Source organism: Polypterus senegalus, chromosome 12 (genome assembly GCF_016835505.1).
Source record: "Polypterus senegalus isolate Bchr_013 chromosome 12, ASM1683550v1, whole genome shotgun sequence".
Classification (NCBI taxonomy): domain Eukaryota; kingdom Metazoa; phylum Chordata; class Cladistia; order Polypteriformes; family Polypteridae; genus Polypterus; species Polypterus senegalus.
The window spans coordinates 67,663,661-67,688,669 of NC_053165.1; the positions used below are offsets into that span (position 1 = coordinate 67,663,661).

Below are 25,009 nucleotides of genomic sequence, written 5' to 3' on the forward strand. Positions count from 1 at the left end.
TGAGATTGTTTATGGGTGATGTTGGAATCCAGTAAATGATTTCTCATATTTGTTGTGACATAACAATACTCCTGAGATGTGCAGCTTACATATGGCTTTGCTTTTATCCAGTTTTTTACTGACACATCATTTGAATTGATTGGAAGTTCACACATCTGCTTTAAGTGTTTAAGGCGCTGATTTTACTGCAGCAGGACACACTATTTTATGTTGTCCTACCTGCAGCTGGACCCTTTTCATTCTATGTGAGGTAATAAAGCACTTTTTCCATAAAAAGGCTTCACAGGTGCGTTAGTGACAGCTACTGGATTGGACTCAAAAAATGAAGATAAGGAAAAATCAAAATTTAGTAATTGAGCAGGAAAGAGATACAAAAAACAATCCTGAGACTTGAAGAATTGATATGGAATTGTTTAAAAGAAAAATAATGATTAATCGGAAAAATCATTATTTGTACCCAGGCCTGCTTTCTGCTTTTGTCAACTAATGAATTATGAACAAAATGATTTCATTATAAGTGCTTTTTCAATAGTGATGGACACATGTAATGCACATATATAACTCTCACTTTGTTTTATTGTTGTGCTATTAATGTGAGCATATTATAAATAATTATAAATTATAGTTAATCATATACTGTAAATTCATGGTATCTTCTATTGTTGCTTTATTAAATTATTACTTATGAAGTTAAAGGGTGTATGTGCGCTATAAATCTTTTGCATCCAATGTTGTGATGATATTACACAAGTGAGTGATCTCCACTCCCTTTCAATAAATATAATGTAACAGTGTTTCCATGTAAATCAAATAAAATGTTGCATCCATGACCCAATATTCTAAAATAAATACAGTGGAATCTGCATTCATAACTAAGTTATATATTTAGCAATTTTTAAACAGTACTGATTAACAGCATCAAAATTTTGAGCAAGGTTTTAATTTTAATTAACAAAGCATGATTTGATCCTAATTTGAATCACTACCATTATGTACTATGTATTGCTCTTCATTATAATTTTTGATTGCTAAACACAAATCTGCCATTGCTTCTCTTCTAACCATGCTATTATCTCCCCAATTATAAATCTTATCTTTAAATAAAAATTCTCCACTAATTTTGTAAGAAATATCTGACAGGATATGTTTATACCAGATATGTATGTGTGTATACTGTATGTATAAGTCATAGCTGCTTTTATTTTATTCTGGTGGTCATTAGTATTATTATTTTAAATAATAATTTTGAATTTCTTAGTATTATTATTTTAAGTAATAATTTTAGGGCATCTCTACTTTATTAAAGGAAGCCAATGCACAAATAATGCATTAAAGTTAAACACCTGTAGTACTAATCTCACTTTAAGATGGTAAATTATTACCAAGGATAAATGCATGGGGTTTGGCAATTGTTGCCAGCAAAAGAAATTCTGCCTGGTATTTTTTGCCCTTTATTGGATCTTTTCTGTTTTTAATTTTTACAACAGCTGCACATGCTGTCCTTTAATGGTAATTTCTGTACGTGCCAGCTTGTAGCTAAGGGGTTCTGGCTTTGTTAAACAAACTTAATACTTTGTGCAGTGAGGCATACTTTTGGTGATTGCTAGACTGAAGCTAATTTACTGTGATAACATTGCTAAGGTTTGCATATTTGGTGAAGCAGGATGAAACTTTAAAAAAAACATGGGGAAACAAAACTTAAAATATCCGCTTCATACAACCATCTATTATAGAACCATTGCTGATATACACAAACTCACAGTAATCCAGGACTAGTTCAGTCCCCTTGTGCAATACACACTCGATCTAGAGACTTTTGTTTCCTTCTGCCTTCAAAAACCTTTTTAGTGACTCGAAGGTGGCATGATGTAAGTTGTAGATGCTTGATGATATCCCACTCCAGACTGTATATCTTTTTCAGCTTCTACACATCAGCAAAATTGAATAAATAGACACAGATGTACATAACACCTGTAATGATGATAATTGTTATCATGATTATTCATTAAATGACTAGAATATTTTAAAATATGTGATTGCATGTAACCAGAGCCTGTCCTGGATTACATGTATGCAATTTGGAAGGAACTCCATCTTTCATAGGATTCTTTTGGTTTAACTACAAGCCAGAATGTTGGAGACCATATTTGGAAGTAACACTTGTTCACAATATGTTTTGATAAGAATAAAAGGGATTTGCCACAAAATTGTTGTAACCTCACATATTGACAGTACCGAAAGAGAGTGATTACATTTTCCACTTCCTATATAGTAGTGTCATTAAAAAACTTCAGCTTAGGAAGATTGACAGTTTTTTCCAACAATTAGTATTGTTCTTATTTTTTATTTATTTTACTTAGCTTTTCTGCCCACACTGGTTTGTTCATATATATATATATTTAAATATTTATGCACTTGCCTGCTAATTCTACAGTGTAAACGTATCTTTATTTGTCTGCCCATCCATTTTTCTGAACAACAAGAACGACAAGAACGAGTAGGAGCTGTTTCTGACAGTATTACGTATAAACCGACACCTTCAGTCTCACAGAGCGCACACACTCAAACAACCACCCACAGAATCTCATATTGGACCAAGTAAGAGTTGGAATTCAACTTAACAACAAAATAGTGTAGGAGGAAATTGGACTACCAGCTAAAAATACACAAAGGCAAAGCAAAACACACAGGAAACCCAGGAAGAATTGCTTGTGATTGTTCAAACACAGTCATTAAAATATATACATAATAGTCCCCCTACTATGCTGCTTTTTCCAGAAAACAACACCCCATCTCTTTTTTATACAGGTTTAGGCTCTTAGGAATGTTTTTTTCATAAATTAAATTACTAAATGAACTAAATACACCATTACAATGATCTTAAGGTATTTTCTCCACATTAACAGTATTATTATTATTTTTTTTTTTACTTACATCAAATTCTTTAAAATTTATCTTAATGTAGTAGTTTCCTGATGATAAAGTCAGACAGTCCAGAAAAAAACTTCAAAGTGAAGAACAAGCCAGTTGAATGAAGCAGACAGAAGCAGGCAGCTAAGAAACAACATAGATAAATAGATAGAAATTTATTTTTCCCTAGGGAGAAATTTGCATTTTTGCAGAAACTTCTTAGGAAATAAATACATAATTAGGTAGATAAGTAAGTAGATAAATATACAAACACATTTTGGTCTGAACAAAGAAAAAAAATTAGGTATGTTCTGACTTGGCTGTCCCAGTCACTGTGAGGCATTACATAGGCTTATTGCTGTCGGTTTCTTGATGAATAAATTTATTGGCTGAAAGTCATCAGTGTTAGTGTGTCAGAGAAAAGATATGCAGAATTGCTCATAATGGCACTCAGATTTGTGGCAATTCTCTCCTTTGCTACTACTTCCAGTGGTTCCAGAGTGCATCCTACAATTGAGCTTGCCATTTTAATTCGATTTGTTGATTCAGTGAGTCTTTCTTGAACTACTATTACTGGCCTAGCACACCACAGCTTAGAAAATTGCACTAGACTTCACTGAATTTTAGAATATGTGAAGGATGTCACTTCCCACATTAAAGGATCAGCTTCAGAGTCAATAATGCATTTAGCAATATTATGTCTGGCTACACCTAGGTGGTATTTATTTTCCCCACATTAAAGGAATGCAGTCTCCAAAGGGGAGAAAGCCTGCTCTTCCCTTTCTTAAATAGTTCTTCTGTGTTCCGAGACCAGTCCAATCTGTCATCAATGTTGACCCCCAAGTTGTAAATGGACCACCTCCACATCATTCCTTGAGTAGTGACTGGACTTAGTGCCTCTTTGGTGTGGTGAAAGTTACTAACCACTTCCTTGGTTTTGTTGATGTTAACATGCAGACAGTTCCCTTTACACCAACAATGTTTTCCACCTGACCTGACTCCTCTCCTCTGTGTCATCCACCTTGTCAGTACACCCTAGAAAGTGAAAAATCATCGAGGATTTTTGCCTGTGACATGCCCCGGAGCCTTGTGTATAACTCCGTGCATAGAATTCACATTAAAACATGGCTGATGTCTTTTTACAATGCTAAAGGAGCCATGGTAGTCAGAATAGTTTGTCCATTCTGTGCACCATTATATTGTTATAGATTGATTACAATCAGATGCTTTAAATCTGTAAGTAATATGCAATTAGTTTTAGTGTACTTAATAATGTCCGCATCATGTATGCGAATGTTCAAAAGAAATGGGAACCACACAAACGGTGGCACTGCTTTGACACTGGGTGTCAACCATTTACAGAACCGAGCAAAAATGTGCGTATGTGTGGTCTGAAGCTGCCATGAAAATGTGTGTGACATTACGCCAACTTTGGTTTTTACACATCTCGAAGTGAATGTAGAAATGAGCATACACAACATGTTTGTGTGCACCCACTGTTTATGCATGAGACAATGTTCTATTTCTAGTCTGACGTATTTTGAGAAAGACAGAAAATGTTATCGTGCTGCTCACATCCATATCAGAAACATAGTCCTTGAGTATCCCAAACTGTGGTATGCCTGATTTTCCAGGACTCCATAGGCTCATCTACCTGCATATCTATGTTTACCCCTAAACAAGAAGGGATGGATTTTATTGAAGGCACTGGAGAAGTAATAATCATAATCAAGAAACATAATCCTCACAGTGCTGTCAGGACTAAAATTAACTTTCTTAAAAATGTAATACAGATGTATATATAATTACTCCAGTTTTTTTTTTTTTTAAGTATTGTGTGTTAAGTCAAAAGAAATCTAATACACAAACTGTGTGAGGAACAGTATGTTGGCTGAATAAAATAAGCAAGCAATGAATGCTGAAGCTGAAAAAGCTTTAAATAGGTTTTAAAATCGTTTCTGATTTTAATTTATTATAGGACAGTGATATTGTATTGTCTTTAATGAAATATCAATTCAGGTTGGCATACTGTGACGAAAGCTTAACAGGTGTAGCATAAAAGAGCAGCACGTCAGGGTACTTGGGTCAAGAATGAATTAGAATGTTAGAATACTTCTAGGAAGCCAGAGAATTGTTTCAAATTCTGCTCTTAGTGCAACTGTAGATTTAAAATCAGAGCAGAGACCAAAAAGAAATGTCTTAGAATACAGTGTAACAACTTAAATTGTTGTACAAGTAAACCATTTAATATTAAACGCAGGGTGATCGTGAAAGCAATGTGCAAAAATAGAAAAAATTCCGCAGCATGTCTATAGTTAGTTAATAATAAGATAATTAATAAGATTTTTCTCAGTGAGAGATATTTCATCTGGTAGCCTTATTATCATTTGTGTGTGTCAAATAGAGGGCAAGGATTTATTTATTGATTGACAGGACTTTTCTTTTTTTGTCATACATGTACGCATGCTAGAATTTGTGCCTTATGTAGTTTTAGAATATAGTCCGTCATGATAAATGTGAATAGGCTTATTTGTAGAAGAGTCATTTTAAACATTGAATTAACCTTTATCAGGATCAAGTTAAAAACAGATAATCAGCTTAGAGTGCTTTGGATTAACACAGGTTATTAATTGCAAAAAGCAGCTCTCATTACATTGTTTCTTTCAGCTGTAAAGTTTATTGAATTTAAAGGACTGAACCTATTAGTTCTAGCTAGTGGTCGCAAAGAGCTTAGGTGCTGAAAATCAAATTATCTGTTTCATTTTATTTGCACTTAATGAATAATTCTTTCATATAGTGTATCACTTTTGTCAATCTGCTGCATTTTGTTACAATAATTCTTCCTGGTAATTAAAACAAATCTAGATGTTTTTATTTCTTTACTGTATTTTTTAAACCTACTTTAATCTGGTAAGCCTATGTTGTTGTAAGCATTTTATATTTCCTCTTATAGTACACATGATAAATTTTGTATATGTTATTATTAAATACACAAACCTCCTTTTAAGATTTTTGTTTTATGTCTAAAGGTTGGTATTATTTTGTGAATGACAATTTAAATTTTTTTCTTATTAACAGGGAGCAGGGGCAAAGTGAAAAAGGGCAAAAAACTTCAAATGCCAAATGAAGAAACAATAGAAAACATGTCAGACTTTGGTTAGTATTTTGCTATATTTCTATTATATCTAGTAAATTTGTATAGTAACTTAATTGAGACAATGTCCTACTAAGCCAAGTTATTGCTTGTTCTGTGTACATTTTATATAATGCTTTGCGTAATACACATTAAACGTTATAGACTATTTGTGTATAACTTGCGTTAACAAAACCTTAGGCATTTACAGTAAATCAGAAAGAATATCACAGCCATGACCAATTATTCTAGATACATTTAATCTGTGAATAAATTAGTGCAGTATGTACAAACATTACTGAGTGTGTTAACTGTATTTTTTAAAGCCTAATCCATGACACTGGTAATGCTAAACACTAAACTTATGATACCAACATGCTTCCATGAACAAAACTGTACTTGTCTGTTATGCTGCACCTTATTTAATTTTTGTTTTGAATATATGTGTGTTTTCTTTTAGTTTGATGCAGATCAGTCTCTTTTCTTGTACATTTTATAATGTCTAGGGTGCCTGCTGATGATTATGTCACTGGAAGCTCTAAATGGACATGTGGGAGCCAGTGCTCTTTGGTTAAGAGTTAAAGGATGCTATGGCTCTGGGACAGGGAGTTATAAGAGTGGTAGTATTTTGGAGTTTGATGATGCTTAGGGAATTATTGTGTAAGGCACCCTATTTAACAATAAAGCTAATAAATTTGATGGATATTTGAACCAATTTGTGAATGAAGTGCAGCACTGTGTTTGTAAATGAGGTGATATAATTCTGGCATTTTGAATATGTGAACATTACAAAGATAAAGATCTGGGAGCTGAATGTTAAAGAGTATTAGAACTAACTTTGCTGAAATGCAGATGCTAAGAAGGATTAAAGTTTCCGAAGCTTCTGGATATTAACAAGTGAGAAGTGATGAAAAAATCTGAAGCAGTGGAGGAAACGTTTGTTTGTAAATTTAACATTTTTGCAACTGAGGAGAAGAAAGGTAGTGCTTTTAAAAATTGGAAAAAAAATCTAGAGACAGAAGAAAGATCTTCAATAACGAAACAGCAAGATGTGAGAAACTGAAGGTGAAAGAATGAAAGTGGGGGTGTTTTCAAGTGAGCCGCATCATTTAATGACAATTAAAGAGGGATTTGTCTAGGATCAGTAAAGAAACAGAGATTTATGGTGATTTGCTGAGTAAATACTTAAGGAAACATAATTAGCCTGTGTGTTAATGGGGAAGTTGCCAATTGAGCAGAAAGAATTAGATAAAAAAAAGAAGTGGTAATGTTTTGAATGACAAGGTTGCTAAAGCATTGAACTTCAAGACTGATGGAGTAGGCTCAATTGTGTAGAGATTTTGAAAAAGCTGAAAGCAGCTGAAGATCTTGGGGTTAAACAGAATAGTCTTACATAGTTCATTTCTTACGAAGAGGAAGATTGCGCAAACTGAATAAGAAATGTCTTTACATTTCAGAAAATAAAATCATGAGCATTAAAGTATGGGTTTTTTGTCACTGATTTAAGCAACCTAAGATATTTATTTGAGCCAAATCCATAGAAAGTGAATATATGTCATATTAAATTGGATGCATTTGAGTGTGCTTGTTAGGATTGTTCATATTTTCATCAGTACTCACTTAGCAGCTTTGTGTTTAGATAGCTGTTCAATGAATGTGAAGAATTTCACTAAAAGACACTATGGTGACATGATTAAAAACTGAGATGTGAAGAGACATAATCAAATGGAAAAATGTTCCCCTTCCTCTACTTCCCTTTAGTACTATTGGACCTTCACCTTCAGGATGTTTTCTGTTTATGTGGACATGATTGAGTGCTTAATGGTTCAAAAAATGCTATATTTTACTGTTGGCAATGAGTGTTTCTGAATTGCACTTTACTAGCAAAAATCTGATTTAAAAAAAAAAAAACTTTAATCCTTTAATTTTCACTTAAATCAGTTTATAATAACATAAGGGTTGAATGAAAATTTGTTCACAAATCGCCTGTTTTTTATTGCTTTTAGCTTAGAAATCAGAACAATTATAAAAAGACACAATTTTCATTTCCAGCCTTTTAACTTTGTTGTGACAGATGATTTCAAGCTTCATAAATCTGGAGATGTTTCCATGGTGAAGCTCTGTCAAATCGTGTTTCAGTAAGGCATATCTGTGCCCTGTAATATTGTATGCCCTGATAACCTTTTCATAATATATAAAGTAAGATGTTCTTTGCTTAAGAAAAAATACTGATTTGAAGTTTTAATAGTGTAAGCATTTTAAATTTGACTTAACTGACATCTTTTAAGCTGTTACATCAAATGAGAAATAATTACATTAGTAATAGTTACAGTATACTAAACTAGGAAGTTGATGCACAGAAGAAAATAAAGTATTTTAGGCTTTCAACAAAGATCCTGTTTATAGCATATTTGTGTCAAATTTTTCTAACGTACTGCCAACAGAAAATGGACCTTAAAATACATTGGTGAATGTTCTGCAACAACTGAATGCAGACTTTTGAAAATACAACCTTTCCAAACACACTGTATTGTGGTTTCTCTCTTATCTGTTTAATTATAATAGCTTACAATTCATAACTTTTAAATTTATATTAACATTTGCTTTGAAGCCTTAACAAAAAAGTAGCTTCAAAATGACTAACAGTAGTAGTAATGTAAACTGTGAAGATTCTTCATAGTGTGCTTTGTATCCAGTATTTTATATTCTGCCAGATCTTGGCTTAGAAATTAGACATTTGATCCCAATGAAAGAAATAAATAAGTAAAAAAAATAATAACTTAAAAACTATTGTGTATAAAAGTTTTAGAATAAAAGTAATGGATAAATTTCAAAACAACAACAAGTATCTTTTCTGCAAGAGCACATTTTTGAACACAAAGTGTTTTTATCAGAAATAAATTTGTTTATCATTAAGACAGCTTAATTTGATTAGAACGGGATGGTGCAATTTGAGTTAAAAATCCTTTTTTTTTTTTTTAAAAAAAAGGATAAAGCTATGTTAGCAATGTGGGGAATATTTATTGTGTTCCAAAAAAAGTGACATTCATGTTTATGGTGTTTGTTGTTCCTGACAAAGTAAGTTAGGAAAATGTAGGCTCAATAATTTTTTCCTTGTAAAACTATAGGCACATACTGTATATTTAAAATATACAAGTACAATATGGTAGTATGTTGTAATCTGTGAGAGGGTAAATTGTACCAATAAAACAAGAAAAGAGCCATATTGATGTTTTCTCTTTTAAATGGCACTTTCATTCACATATAGGATGGTGTCATGTTGTTTATTTTTGCATTCTTTACTTATGGATACAATTTTTCTTTATTATGAAAGCAGTTTGTAAAGGAGAAGCAGCATATTGTGTTTTCTGCTTTTCTGTAATATCATGGCTGTTTGCTGATTTGGTTTAGAGGATAATGTAAATGAAACCATTAGACGCCTAAATTCTTGAAAGTGTTATGTTTCAAATTAAAGTTTAACTAGAAAATCCACCTTAGCTTCAATTCCTTTGCCCATAATAGTGAAATGCAATCAAAATCTAACTGAACTGGAAAATGATGTTTTAACCACTTGAATGAAAATATAACTCATTTTGGTTGATTTTTAACCCTGCGGTTAACAACTCACATTTAACATTTTAATGACAAAGTGTGGTTTACTCTAGGATTTAATATTGGTCTTTACTAATTATATTTGTATGTTATAAGCCTTTTACTTATGGCTTACCTATTGACAGATATTTAGTCTCACATTTTCTGACTGGTTAATGATGACTTCTTAAAGGAAGTTTGTGTTTGAAATTCAAGTTATAAAAAGTACATGAAACAATGTAGAATTAACAATATTCTGACTGTTGCAGAGGGCTTATGATACACAACAGCCTATTGTTAATGGTATGTTTATGGTTCTCGTTTAACTTGACAATTGATATTGTGTACCATATGTAACTGAAGTAGTTTTTGAAACTGAATTGTACAAGCTTGCCAAAAAATACTTTGAGAAAATTAAAAGGTCATACTGCATGTGTTTCAATTTTGGTCTTGTAAATTTGTAATATATTAGGTCAATGCTCATTCTGACTTTTTTTTTTTTTTTCCCTTTTTTGGACCCTTCTTCAGATTTGTTACTATATGAAGTGATGTACAGACCTTAAGTAAATATTAATAATAATAGATTTTATTTATATAGCACATATCCCATGCTCAAAGCACTTCATCGAAATTCAGAATGAACAACAGGACATATACAACATTGGAAACAGTTAATATTCACATTAAACACTAAATAAAGATAGACAGGAAGTGCTAAGTTAAAATAAGAGACAATACACCTGAATAAGTTCTGATGATATCACCAAGAGTAATTTAAAATGAGCCAAACTACTTGAACTTACCTTTTGTGCTAATTAGAATAACTTCAGTTTTGTTGCAGTTTATTTTAAAGAGTTCTGTTCCATCCAAGTTTTACATCCCCAACCTAGAATAAGTTGGAATGGTATCGAAAATGCAATCAACAACAGAAAGCAGTACTTAGTAAATGATATTCAACCTGAAAACAATATAACAGCCTGTTACTTGATGTTATAATTAATGATTTTTTTTTTTTTTTTTTTATAAACACTGCTTTTAGTTTTGATACTTGCAAACATTTCAAAAAAAGTTTGGACAGTGAAGAATGTACCACTTTGTAATCAGGCCATTCCTTCTCATAACACTTAATAAATGAAGACTACACTTTTTGAGTGTTTCAGATATAATGTTGTCTGGTTCCCCTTAGATACCAGTCTAAAGGTGTACAGTAGTATTAGGGTCACATTTTGCATTCTAAAATGTGCCACACATTCTCAACAGGGACAGGTCAGGACTGCTGGCAGGCCATTTGAGCACATGCACCCACTTCTTGTGCATTTAGGCCTTGGAATGGGCATCCACTGAAGAGATGTCCTTTACACACTGAAATTTCTCTAGATTTCTTTAATCATTTAATTATGCACTGTTGATGGTGAAACGGTCATATCCCTTTCAATCTGTCTTTGAGAACCATTTGTGGGAAATTGGTCGATCCTCTGGTCATCTTTGGTTCTAAAGGACTAGTAACTTTTATGCCAAAACATGATTACAATCACTTGTTAAATACCATTTGTTTCTACTCATATCATTATTTTCTCTTTTTTTGATCTCATTATTAGCCCTAAATTATCCCATCCCAACTTTTTTGTAATGTGTTGCATTCCCTCAATGGCAAGAATGGAGGTACATTTAAAGACAAAATATTTTATGTTTAATCTGGTCAGCTTCATTTTTTCGTGAATTGTGTGTGACAGATTAGAAGTTGGGGTGGAGTGTAAAACAAATGCAGAATTTTCCAGCATATAGGTTGATACATATTTTGCATGTCTGTATTTGTAAAATTAATTTTATACTTGTATATTGTTTAAAGAAAAAACACTTTGTAACCAGTTGTGGCTTTAGCACATTTACAACCCTCCTTGATCTGATAACATTTTTGTTGAGGCATCTTTTGTGGGTAGAAGTGAGTTAACCAAAGGTGGACCAGGTGTTTGTAGGGGTTACTTTAAACACTTGTAGTTTGTGAGTTTACAAGCACACCCCCCAACGGGAAGCAAGGTTAGACTGGAGGCCAGGTTTGTAAAGGCAGTTTGTGTACCCATTGGGCCGAGTCATGCTGAAATAGGATTGGATGAATCAAGGGAGTCACCATGCACATATTGGTCCTGAGGTATATCAAGGAAGTTAGACCACTATAAAGACAAGTCTCACCCTCACCCACAGTCTCTTTCCTCCCAGCTTCACTAGTTTAAAAGAGCTATAGTCTCAGCCACTCTAAGTAGAGGTTATGCTGGATCCAGACAAAAGATGTTGAAAAGACAGCATGACACCAGGTAGTAAAATATGAGGGCTAAAGGCTGACATTTTTTTAATTCTGGTAAAGCCTATATATAGTAGTAAAGAGTACAAAAGGGGCAAATAGTGTCAAAGAGAATTTTAAAATGTTATACCATCCCAACTTTTTCCAAGGTGGGGTTGTAATTTCACCAAGGCAAGTTATGAGTTGAGAAAACAGAAGAAAATTCACTTCTAACACTGAAACAGACTCGAGTATAATCTGTATAGAAATGATAACCCATTTCAAAATTACAAATAATGTGGCAAAGAGAGACATGTATGGCACATGCAGAACGGCACTGGGCTGAGAAAAGAGCCTTGAAGAACTCTGTGTGACTGCTGTTGCCAAGACTAACAAACTGTTTCCTACAAGTTTGATAGGTTAAGGTTAGATCAGTTAGATATCAGAGTGTTTTCCATTCTGCTCAGTATATCATCATACTTGACAGTATCAAATGCCACACTAAGGTCTAACAGAATTAACATGCTGTTTTGTCAAGAGTCTGTTGCCATAAGCAAATCATCATTTACCCGAAGCAGAGCAGCTTCACAGCTCTGCTGTTCTCTGGAACCAGACTGAAGGGGCCCCATCAGCCTTTTACAGATTAAGTAACTAGTGGGTTGAGAGGCCACAACATGTTAAAGAATTTAAGACATAAAAAGTAAGTAAGTGAGGTTAGAGTGAGGCCAAAAATTGAATATCTCTTCTGTAAACAAAGTTTCTGGCTCTGAGCCAGTGTCAAGGGATGTAGTGGTACCTATATTTATTATTGTAACAATTGTTGTTATAGCATGAGCTTATGGTGGAATGGGGTCCAGTACACAAGCAGTTGGTCATTAGTAAATGCATAATAAACTGGTGAAATTTTGGAAAAGGAGCTAGGTTGACAGGGAATGCATGGAAAATACAAAAAAGAATAGCTTGTATTAGTTGAATTATTTAGTTTTTCAGTTTTATCACAGAAAAAATGAAGGCTTTTTCCACAGTCTTCAGTGGAAGAAGTGTTAGGGCCAGATGCAGTAAAAAGTAGTTAATTAACCTGAGCGGACAAAACCCTCAGGTTATCGTGAGCATTCTCTATTATTCTGTAATAGCGTGAATTCTTCACTACAGTCAATCTCTGTGAGCCCTTTACATGACACTCTTTTAAGATGTCTGCTAGTTGCTTTCATGGATTGTAGTGTTGAATTTTTCCTTGAGCTGAACACACTGAATGGTTATAGGTGACCACTATGAATTTTAAAGGAGCTGTTTTTCTACTGCTGACTGGAGGGTTGAGTTATAGTGCCTAACAAGACTATCTAAAGTGTATGGAAAAGGGAAAGAGATAAAAAAAAAAATCTGAAATAGATTGAGGAAGAATAGAGAGACAGTTATTTTTAAAGTTTCGGAATGTAATTTGACGTTTACAATTGAGAGCAGGAAGACTCCTTGAGACAGTGAAAACCACTGCCTTATGGTCAAAGAGTCCCAAGTCAGTGGTGCAAGTGTTGCCAACAGATTTTTTTATTTAGAGATCTACTATTGCCAGAGTGTGCATCTCCTTATAATAGGCACACTTTACCCCTAATTTATACTTAATATAGATGTCAATTTCTGTCTGTGTGCAATGGGCATGTGAGACATTTGAAAAGAGAAGGAAAATAAAACTATAAAATTACTTGTAACTGGTTAAATTTATTGTGCTGAGTCACTTCTTGCCTCTGGCTCCAAAAAAGAGCAAAATAACTGCCTGTTTAGGAATTTTTGGATCAAACTTATTTTAAACTTAGCCTAGTTTTGCAAAACAGACCTAAAGCAGGAAGTTCTTTTCTTTTTTTAGCATGTGACTCAAATTAAATAACTGAGCATACTATTGTGTTGTACTGGTTGTGAATTCCAAAAATATTAATATATATTAAATACATTTTAGAAATTAACAAGAAAATACAAAGTTTAAAAACATTTCATTTAAGAAGCTTGGTACTGGCTATAAACAGAGGACAGTGCAGGCTAAAGCAAGCCAGGCCACACTGCCAGATGAGCTTAACACCTATTGCCATGGGGGGTCACTGGAGGTACACATGATGCACCATTGTCAGTAACACCAACGGAGGTGTGTCAGATCCTGAGTAGAATCAATCCCCGTAAGGCAGCAGGCCCTAGCTCCATCCCAGGGCCTGCTCATCGGAGTTGACCAGGGTCCTCACGGACATATTCAATCTGTCCCTGTCACAGGCACCCTCCTACTTCAATACCACTACCATTGCACCCCTTTCAAAGATATCCCAGATGAGCTGTCTAAATGACTATTGTCCCATTGCACTCACACCTATTGTGATGAAATGCTTTGAGAGACTAGTCATGGCACACATTCAGAAGTCAATTCCAGTAACTGTCGACCCCCTACAGTATGCTTACCAACAAAATCGGTCCACTGGTCATGCAGTCAATGCTGCCAATCCACACAATCCTCACACACCTGGAGAAAAGGAACACATATGTAAGAATGCTGTTAATTGACTATTGCTCAGCATTTATACAGTTGTCCCATGGAAACTGTGCAATAAACTTGTTTCTCTTGGACTGACATCATCCCTCTCCAACTGAGTGCTGAATTTCCTTACAGACAAACCCCAGTCAGTCAGAGTGGGAAACCAAACATCAGGCACAAGAACAATGACCACCAGCTTCCCCCAAGCTTGTGTACGAAGTCTGCTGCTTTACTTATGACTGTGTGGCCTCTTAGAGCAACACCAGCATCATTAAATTTGCTGATGACACTACAATCATAGGGTTGATTACTGGGGTGGTGGAGGCAGAATATAGGACGGGGTGGCAGGACTCATGGCCTGGTGTCAGGAAAACAACCTCTCCCTGAATACAGATAAAACCAAGGAGATGATTATCAACCGAAGGAAGAAGGTGCAGCACACTCCCATTTACTTTGGTGAGGCTGAGGAGGAGAGATTAAAAATCTAAAGATTCCTTGGAACCCACATCAGCAAGGACCTGACTTGGTCTTACAATTCACCAATCCTCCCTATAGAACATCTACACTAGTAGGGTCATCAGGAGGGCACGCAACATAATTAAAGACAATATTCATCCTCAACACATGCTTTTCACACTGCTCCTCAGTGAGGTGCTACAGGAGTGTGAAATCATGCACCACAAGACTGACGCATACGTAGTTTTTTTTCCACAAGCAATCAGACTCCTCATCAGTACTAAAAGTTAAAGTCAATCCAAACCACAACTCATAGCCTCATAAATGGTACAGACTACTGCGGTATGTCATCAGGCACTGGCACCTTATTTTGTAATTTTATAATTGTAATTGGTATTTTTTTTATACTACTTTGGTCTTTCTGTCTTTGTATATGAAGGTGAGCAAGCAAAGTAAGAATTTCATTAAATGGTTTTAACATGTGCTTTTACTGTGTATATGACAATAAAATTCTTGTATCTTGTAGATTTTTTTTTAGGACAGAGAACTGTGATTTACAAAGCAGCCTATTTTTGTGCTGTATCATATTTATCTCGGTCACGTCATTCCCTTGCATCTTTACTGCCAGAGTATGTAAAATGCACTTTACTACCAGCCATTTTTCCTTTTGTAGAAAGTGTAAGTCCATACTTAGTAGTAATAATAATGAGTGTTGGGCAAAAAAAAGTCTGTAATAATAATACAATTCCATTTGTTAGCTTTTCAGTTAGGCCAGAGGTCCAGCATAAATTAAGAATGGAAGTTTATGTAAACTCTAAATGGTTGTAAATAGAAATATCTAAACTGTGTTAGCACATCATTAAATGCACCAGGAATATAACTGAAGCCCTTATTATGGGGCATCCTTGTTGGGAGCATAAGTATTAAGAATTACAACACAGTAATCACCTATTTAACGTGACATGAATTTCTGCCTAATGCATGGTTAACTTACTTTTCTGTAATCAGCTTTACAAATGTATAAGTATATCTGTGCCTTTTTCATTTTAATTTTTATATGGGCAATATAGTGGTTCTGTCCCATATAATCTCTTTAAAATGTTAAGTTGTTGAATGTATTACCTTTCTCATCTTCAAAATGTCAAATATTTTAGTCCATTTGATGACTTTTTAACATTCAATATGATAAACTTGGGCTAGTCATTGGATATGAAAGGCAACTTGTATGTAATTATAAACAAAGTTACATAATTCTAATGATGTTTTTAATTGGAAAATAATAGTACTTTGTATTTCATAATTTAGCGTTAACACTGGTTTCATATTATTGTGGCCGGGTGTTCTAGTTAAAGAGCTTGTCATTTATGTTAGCACTTAAAATTGTTGGGGTAAAAAGAATAGATAATTGCAGTTTACAATTTAGAAATTAACACTTTGTCACAGAATTGTATTGTCTTATTTACTTGCAAATAGTAAAACTCTATATACTCTGCATATTGAACCACTCCTCTCTCTTTGGACAGTTACATTTTAACAAGTTTTTCTTGAAAGGATGCCATGCATCCCACTGGGAAATCCATGTAAACAAGCACATATGCAGTCTGGTAAACTGACATTTGTTTCTGCAGCAGTTTGAGTTATTATCTCTAAAGCTTTTAGCAGATCTTAGTTGTGGGATGGCGTGTGACTTGTTGTTTAACCATGAATCATTTTGCAATGTAGCACTCCAGCATATTTATCACCAAAGTGTAAGTGTATATTAAAAGTGTTAACTTGTGGCTTAGCTTAAACAAATGTTCAGCATGTACTGTTTTGTCAATTAAAGAACTTTTATATTAATTATGTATGTTTGTACATTCCCTTTACATCGACATTTAAAATGCATAGCTCCTTGATATAACTCTGTCTTTTGACACTGAAAAATTATCCTATTCAAAAGAGAGGATTTGACAGGTTAAAATGTTACTGAAGCATTATCAAGATCATGCAAGGTCTAACCTTGTACTTGCTAAACTAATACATTTTAAATGTGGCAGAATGACTAAGCAGCATTTTTGAAAGCAACTACTTCAGGGTTTTCAGTCATTTATGAAGTGTTACTTATCCAGTTAAAGTTTCTTTGTAAGGCCTTTCATTCTACTGATAAATGTGGCCATTTAATGTTGACTTTTTTTCTTTGTTCATTTGATGTAACTCAACATTGATTTGTATATGTTTTATACTTAAATTAATACAACATTTTGCTGTCATTCTACATCATTGTATTGTTTAAATCAATAATTGGAACTAAGAAAAGCAGGTCAGAATATTCAATGAACCAAAACAGAAAATTGTTTGAGAAATGCTGTTATTAAAACGTGGTGTTTAATGGTGATTGAGTGAGAGCTGAGGACACAAGATCATCACCACCTTTAACCGTGAAATGGGTCAGTGCAATTAGGCTGTGTGCTTACACTATAACTTGGTAGATACATGTGTACTCAGGTGAGGAGTCTTCAAATAGCATTTTACAAAAGCTTATACTTAGTATTAAATGTAGTTAATATGATATGAAGAATAAACTCTGCAAATATTACAGTATGTAATGAGATTTCCACATGTTAGAATCAAAGAATGTTTTAACGAGAGATTTTTCTATTATCATTTTTACTATCAGATTCAAAATAGACACATTAATATTGGCTGTTAAAAAGTTTTTAAAAATAGAATTCACACATTGCTCTTAGAGAGCTGTCAAATTAAACATTTTTATACTTTGATCCTGCAGCAAATTGAAGGATTCTAACTGGTTATCTTAAAATGTAAAATAACTCCAGCTACCCTCATTTATACATGTGTAGATACAATTTTACACAGTACAGTATGTAGTGAAATGTAGTGACTGTGTATTAGAATATAGAAATCTCTCTCTTGCTCTATATCTATGAATAGAAATGGCTGCCCTCACCAATGCACCAGCCTGGGGGCATGTACCTTACATCCACTTAGCTAGCCAGTGAGAGAATTACATTTTTATAGAATTTGCTAGATGATTTTGTGACTTCTCTCATTACATTAAGAATCATAGTTCACTTGCAGGACCAATATATTCACGCTAATCCGAGACAGAGGCTGCGGGCCAAGGGGAGGGTGAAGTGTGATGTCAGGAGTGGGGAGCCAGAAAGGGCCCTCCTTGCTATCCTGTTTCACTTCTATGTGCGTGAAGCTGTGGTAGATGGCTAGTGTGTGTGTATATATATATATATATATATATATATATATATATATATATATATATATATATATATATATATATATATAAAGACAAGATATAAAGATATAAATCAATAAATATTAATATCTACAATGACAGCATTATATTAGTATTATAAAATTATATAATAACTCAATATAGAAGAATTAACAAAAGGATATCATGTAGGTCCTGTTTAGGATGTGTACAGTCTGTGGACAGAAACACTTCCACAGTGTCTATGAACTGGTTTTCAGTCAAGTAGCATTTACCTGATTACAGCACAGAGAAAAAGCTGCTGTTGGGATGGCTGGAATCTCTGATAATTTTTTTTGTCCTTGTCCATCATTGCTTGGTATTGATGTCCTGGAAGTTGGAGAGTACATGTCCAGTGAAGTGCTCAACTGACCATACTACTCTTTGCAGAGCCTTGTGATTCTGCTGCATGGTGGTAGCAAATTAGACGATAATAATGTTTATCATTCTCCCTACCTTTTAAAAATTAAAAAGGGAAGAAAAAGCTGCTCTCAATGAACTAGAAAAAAAAAAACCTTTCCCAATTGCTGGTTTTATCAGAAACATTGGCTCACAAGCATAGTGGTTAACATACTGTATAAAGAGTGAAATATGGAGAAAGGGAGTTTGCTTGAGGATCATTGGAACTCTTGGTGTATGTTTATCGTCACATCATCTACAAGAAATGGGAAACAAAGGATGAGTACTAGGAAGTGGTGGAGGTGGGCTTCCAGTGTTGTGCATTTTTCTCTGGGGTGAAAAATGCATGTGAGTAATAGTTTTATTAATAAAAATAACTTGCAGCTTAATGTGAGAATTTAATTTGTAATTTTTTTAATACTTTTCATTATTTCTGTTAACAGCAAAGTCATAATACAAAGCAAATTGCTAATAAGCTTCTATAATGCAAAAAAAAAGATTTTAATGTTAGAGTTCATTTGTGCCTTGCTAGTTAATTACAGATAAACCATTACACGTAAAATATCACAAAAGGATCACAATTTTCTATTACAACAATAAAAGCTTTTATAAATAACATTGAACAATACATTTATACCTAATGAAACATTTTCACTTTGTCATAATTGTAACGAATTGAGTGAGTCCAAAAGGTGGATTGCTATTTTTCCATTTTTGCATTGAATGATATCCGGTTTGAATATAGTTTGTGTTTGACTTCAAATTCTTTTTATTTTTCACCCATTAAGGTCATAAAGTATGTTTAAAGCTGAAAATCAGTACATCCTGAATGAATGAGTCAGTCATTACATGCAGAGCAATTTTATTTTATTTTTTATTTTAGTTTTGAGGGAGTAGAAGGTTGTCACTGCCATTGACAGGGGGAGAATGTGGTAAAAACTATGCTTTGTTATGCTGTTCTCCTTTTGAAGAATACAGTCATATGAAAAAGTTTGGGAACCCCTCTTAATTCTTTGGATTTTTATCATTGGCTGAGCTTTCCTTTTAATATATGACATGCCTTATGGAAATAGTAGTATTTCAGCAGTGACATTAAGTTTATTGAATTAACAGAAAATATGCAATATACATCATAACAAAATTAGAAAGGTGACTAAATTTGGGCACCCCAACAGAGATATAACATCAATACTTAGATGAGCCTCCTTTTTCAAATATAACAGCCTCTAGATGCTGTCCTCCTATAGCCTTTGACGAGTGTCTGCATTCGGATGGAGGTATTTTTGACCATTCTACCATACAATCTCTCCAGTTAACGTTGATGGCTGCCGACCATGGACAGCCTGCTTCAAATCATCCCATAGATTTTTGATGATGCTCAAGTCAGGGGACTGAGACGGCCATTCCAGAACATTGTGCTTCTCCCTCTGCATGAATGCCTTAGTAGATTTCAGACTGTGTTTTGGGTCATTGTCTTACTGGAATATCCAACCCCTGCAACTTTGTGACTGATGCTTGAACATTATCCTGAACAATTTGTTGATATTGGGTTGAATTCATCTGACCCTCGACTTTAACAAGGGCCCCGGTCCCTGAACTGGCCACACAGCCCAACAGCAAGATGGAACCTCCACCATATTTGACAGTAGGTAGCAGGTGTTTGTCTTGGAGTGTGGTGTTCTTCTTCCGCCATGCAAAGTGCCTTTTTTATGACCAAATAACAAAATTTTGTCTCATCAATCCAAAGTACTTTGTTCCAAAATGAATCTGACTTGTCTAAATGAGCATTTGCATACAACAAGCAACTCCGTTTGTGGCATGAGTACAGAAAGGGCTTCTCCTCATCACCCTGCCATACAGATGTTCTTTGTGCAAATTGCGCTGAATTGTAGAACGATGTACAGATACACCATCTGCAGCGAGATGTTCTTGTAGGTGATCTGTGGGTTGTCTGTAACCATTCTCACAATCCTGCGCGTATGACGCTACTGTATTTTTCTTGGCCTGCCAGAACTGCTGGGTTTAACAGCAACTGTGCCTGTGGCCTTCCATTTCCTGATTCTATTCCTTACAGTTGAAACTGACAGTTTAAACCTCTGAGAACTTTTTGTAGCCTTCCCTTAAACCAGGAGACTCAACAATCTTTGTTTTTAGATCTTTGGAGAGTTGCTTTGAGGATCCCATGCTGTCTGTCACTCTTCAGAGGAGAGTCAAAGGGAAGGAAGCACAACTTGTAATTGACCACCTTAAATACCATTTGTCATGATTGGACACCCCGGTTTATGAAGTTCAAGGCTTAACGAGCTACTCCAACCAATCTGGTGTTGCAAGTAATCAGGATTGAGCAGTGACAGGCATTCAAATCAGCAAAATTACAAGGGGATCCACATTTCTGCACAGCCAATTTTTCACATTTGTTTTAATTTCATACAACTAAATACTGCTTCACTAAAAGTCTTTGTTCAGAGAACACCCCAGTGCTCAGACGTTCCTAGGAAATGAAAGACATACCATTGTTTTTTGTTGAAAGGAGAGTCAATTATTATGCAGGCTGAGAGGAGTTTCCAAACTTTTTCATATGACTGTATTTGGCAAACTGTGTCTTCCAAAACGTAAGCTCTGCTCAATCAAGGTTGCAGCAACTTGATGCCTGAAAATAGGGGATTGGGTGTCTGTTACCCATCATTGTATCTTTCTTGCCTTTCTGCAATTAGATGGCAGTAGGGAAACATTATGCATAATGTGATTGATCCGTAAACATCTTCAGACACCTTCTCCTCCCCTATGGTGAGGTAATTTGAGGAAAATAAAAGAATGAGTGGCCCATAGAGGTTTTAAAAAAACAAACAAAAAACAAAAAAACACTTTTTGAATATGTATTTGACAGCCCTACAAATGTCAGTTCTCTTTTGGAATATTTAAATGGCACCTAAAAATACTTGGAAGTCTTAAATAATTTTTGTGTAATATTAGCAGATAAATGCATACTTTATGCTTTGGTCACAAATGCTGCTGCCAGATGATAGAAGAATGTAAATGTCACTTCATCCTTGGATGGGTGTTAGTGGTGAGGCTGTGAACACTGAGTAGAGGGTGACCTCTGAAAGAATGTTTTACTCTTTGCACCCTTCTTGTGGTTTGTCACAATATGTTATATGCAGACCTTAGCCAAGTAAATATTATAACAAATGCAGGAATAGTTGGTTTGTTCAGGACATTTTTACTGTAAAAGTACTGAAAACCCCAATTTTAAAAACTGTATGGTTACCAGCATTTCAGCATTTTCAGTACTGGAAGTAAATGGTAGTCTGTTACATGGAGCTCAATTCATCCTCAAATCCCAAGCCAATAATATTCAAAGCCAGGAAATCATGCAGCATCCAAAAGCCTTTTGGTCTTAGTTTAGACTTTTATTAAAGATAATAAAGGGATGTGTTCTGTCCTTGATGAGAGATGCTGTTCTTGAGCACAAAGACGTTTTTATACATAGATTAAAACAGATAAACTTTGATACACCTTCTATGCTAATGGACAACACCTAATGGCGTTTTGCCATCTTTGTCCAGTGGTCTTTTCAACCAAGCCTCCTTTTTGCTAATACACCTCCCTTTCTTTGGCATCAGCTTTAGTTTTAACATGTTGTAAAGTATTTATAAACGGAGTAAAGAATTGAAGGTCTTTATATTTATAGCTTTTGGTTATTGATTTTTAATAAATTTGTAAACTTTTCTGAAAACATGATTTCACTTTGTAATTATTGGTTAGTGAGTGTAGGTTGATTGGCAAAAAAACTGTCAGTCCCCCATCCATTATCAGACTCGCTTGACTCATTTCATCATAGCCTATCCTAGCCACATTGGCACTAAAACTGTATGTCTCTTTTATGTTAATTTAGGAAATGTAGGGTTTTTATGTGTTTCACACATTAAATGGCTGAATTATGTTTTATGGATGAATTCTATCTTATTGATATATGTATGGTTCAGAATTACTAGTTAAAAGGTGACTTTATCAGAGGAAACTTCCAAAGGTTATTAACTTTATAACATACATTAGAGTGACATCCTTTATAATAGTAGTAGTCTCTTATATACATAATTAAGAAAGGATGGAGGTCAAGTTTTTAAAGTAGAGCTTAAATTTTTTGTGAATACAATTAAGTGAAAACTGGCAGTCTGTTGAAATGACAGCTGGTTGATTTTTAATAGGGTCGGTCATCAATGTTTTGGAAAATTTATGAGGAATCCAATTGTGATTTCCACAGAATATGTTTTTTAGAAGTGTTTGTCACATTCATGTGAGAACTCCAGTATTCTTTCAAGTAATAGCATTGGAATTATAAGCCCTTAATACCTTACTGGCACTGTGATTGCCCCCATAGCAAGTGTAAATCCAACCTCAGTAGCTGGCCAATGTTGTTATCTGTATTAGGAGATGTATTATTTGGCATAATACTGTGCAATGTTTATGTCCCTGCTGCATTCTTATGCCAGTCTTAGACATATTCTAGGAATTTTTGCTTGTAAATGGTTATCTGTACTTTATACTGACAAGCTATGCCAATATCTTTAACAAACTTTGTGAAATTAAAGAGGAATATATGTACATTTTAATATATTTTAACATTAAAATGTTTTTCACTTTGTATATGTAATGTATCCACAATTTTCATTCTGCATACCATTTTGTAGTGGACTGTTAGACTAGAAAACAAAGTGTTTTGACATAGAAATCTTTTATGGAAATTTTCTACTCACTTAGATAGATAGATAGATAGATACTTTATTAATCCCAAGGGGAAATTCACTTAATCAAGCAGCTGTATACTGATACAAAAAACAATATTAAATTAAAGAATAATAAAAATGCATGTAAAAACAGACAATAACTTTGAATAATGTTAGCATTTACTCCCCCGGGTGGAATTGAAGAGTCGCATAGTGTGGGGTCTCCTCAGTCTGTCAGTGGAGCAAGAAAGTGACAAAAGTCTGTCACTGAAGCTACTCCTCTGCCTGGAGATGACACTGTTAAGTGGATGCAGTGGATTCTTCGTGATTGACAGGAGTTTGCTTAATGCCCGTCGCTCTGCTACAGATGTTAAACCGTCCAGCTTTATTCCTACAATAGAGCCTACCTTCTTAACAAGTTTTTCCAGGCGTGAGGTGTCTTTCATCTTTATACTGCTTCCCTAGCACACCACCGCATAGAAGAGGGCACTTGCCACAACCGTCTGGTAGAACATCTGCAGCATCTTATTCCAGATGTTCAAGGACGCTAACCTTCTAAGAAAGTATAGTCGGCTCTGACCTTTCTTACACAGAGCATCAGTATTGGCAGTCCAGTCCAATTTGTCCTCCAGCTGCACTCCCAGGTATTTATAGGTCTCTACCCTCTGCACAGTCTCCTCTGATGATCACGGGGTCCATGAGGGGCCTGGGTCTCCTAAAATCCACCACCAGGTCCTTGGTCTTGCTGGTGTTGAGGTGTAAGTGATTTGAGTCACACCATTTAACAAAGTCTTTGATTAGCTTCCTGTACTCCTCCTGCTCACTCCTGATGCAGCCCACAATAGCAGTGTCATCAGTGAACTTTTGCACGTGGCAGGACTCCGAATCGTATTGGAAGTCTGATGTATGTTGGCTGAACAGGACTGGAGAAAGTACAGTCCCTTGCGGCATTCCTATGTTGCTGACCACAATGTCAGACCTGCAGTTCCCAAGACGCACATACTGAGGTCTGTCTGTAAGATAGTCCACGATCCGTGCCACCAGGCGTGAGTCTACTCCCATCTCAGTCAGCTTGTCTCTAAGGAGCAGAGGTTGGATGCTGTTGAAGGCACTAGAGAAGTCCAAAAACATAATTCTTACAGCACCACTGCCTCTGTCCAGGTGGGAGAGGGGTCGGTGTAGCATATAGATGATGGCATCCTCCGCTCCCACCTTCTCCTGGTATGCAAACTGCAGAGGGTCGAGGGCGTGACGGACCTGTGGCCTCAGGTGGTGAAGCAGCAGCTGCTCCATGTTCTTCATTACATGTGACTTCAGAGGGACAGGCCGGAAGTCATTCAGCTCACTAGGACGTGATACCTTTGGGACTGGGGTAATACAAGATGTTTTCCATAGCCTCGGGACTCTCCCCTGTTCCAGGCTCAGGTTCAAGATGTGCTGTATAGGACTCCCCAGTTTCAACACACAGGCCTTCAGCAGTCATGGCGATACACCATCTAGACCCGTTGCTTTGCTGGCACGAAGTCTCATCAGTTCTCTGCTCACCTGTGCTGCTGTAATTGTGGATGGGGATGTCTCACCTATGCTGGTATCAGCAGAAGGATGATTGGAGGATGAAGTATTCCTAGGTGAGAGTGGGTTAGGGTGGTCAAACCTATTAAAGAAGTTGTTCATTTGGTTTGCTCTCTCCACGTCTCTCTCAATGGCGACACCCCGCTTCGAGCTGCAGCCAGTG

At 35.2% G+C, this 25,009-nt stretch overlaps 1 protein-coding gene across 15 annotated transcripts in view; it reads left to right on the plus strand.

The window, feature by feature from the left end:
* The window catches only part of rimbp2 (RIMS binding protein 2), a 227,816-nt gene that overhangs the window by 103,006 nt on the left and 99,801 nt on the right, over positions 1-25,009 (plus strand). For all 15 annotated transcript variants that reach the window (XM_039772064.1, XM_039772056.1, XM_039772059.1 and 12 more), the window contains exon 2: positions 5,989-6,066. The gene's annotated coding sequence lies outside the window, so the exon portion shown is untranslated. The remainder of the gene's footprint in view (positions 1-5,988; positions 6,067-25,009) is intronic.